The sequence below is a fragment of the Formica exsecta genome, unplaced genomic scaffold (genome assembly GCF_003651465.1).
Source record: "Formica exsecta isolate Colony F162 unplaced genomic scaffold, ASM365146v1 scaffold793, whole genome shotgun sequence".
NCBI lineage: Eukaryota > Metazoa > Arthropoda > Insecta > Hymenoptera > Formicidae > Formica > Formica exsecta.
Genome location: NW_021853562.1, coordinates 31,422 through 32,361, shown reverse-complemented (window position 1 = coordinate 32,361; position 940 = coordinate 31,422).

The following is a 940-nucleotide window of genomic DNA, read 5'->3' as shown; positions in this document are numbered from 1 at the left end:
ATTTGCCGAAAATTTTCATAACACTTCAGGGAAATTGAGGAACATTGCTTCTCGGCTCACAAAGCTATAATCGAAATGTACGCAAGTTTCCTCCGTTTAGAACGTCTTAGTTACGTGCCTGTAAGTGAGATTTGCTGAAAATTTTCGAAATATTTCAAGGAAATTGAGGAACATTGCTTCTCGGCTCACAAAGCTAAGATGGAAGAGTACGCAAGTTTCCTTCGTTCGGAACGACTTAGTTACGTTCCTGTAAGTGAGATTTGCCGAAAATTTTCATAACACATCAAGAAAATTGAGGAACAACGCTTCTCGGCTCACAGAGCTAAGACCGCTATGTACGCAAGTTTTTATTGTTCGGAACGTCTTAGTTACGTGTCTGTAAGTGAGATATGCCGAAAATTTTTGAAACACATCAAGGAAATTGAGGAACATCGCTTCTCAGCTTACAAAGCCAAGATGGAAGTGTACGCAAGTTTCCTTCGTTCGGAACGACTTAGTTACGTGCCTGGAATTGTGATTTGCTGAGAATTTTCGAAACACGTCAAGGAAATTTGTTTGGTTTGCAAGTTTCGGACCACAGGCTTAAATTAATCCGAGAAAATTGGAGCATACGGGATATTAAAATAGTATGTGCAATTGTTGTTTGAATTGGTAAAACTTTCGAAGTTGGGCCTATACGCCGATGACCTTGACCTTGACATATGTTGTCAAGGACATGATCCTGAGTAACTTTTCCTTATAACTTAATCGGCGGTCATTGTTTATTAAAAAGTTATTAACCAATAAAGTTTGAAAATATACCCGTTTCGATCAATCTTTACATTAGCATCATTACCTCCGATTTGCCACAAAAATTACAAAACCTACTGATTTAATACTTAAATTTGGTTTTGGTTAGGTTATATCTTCCGGAAGTGGAGCCCGCCGAAGGGGAGGGGGG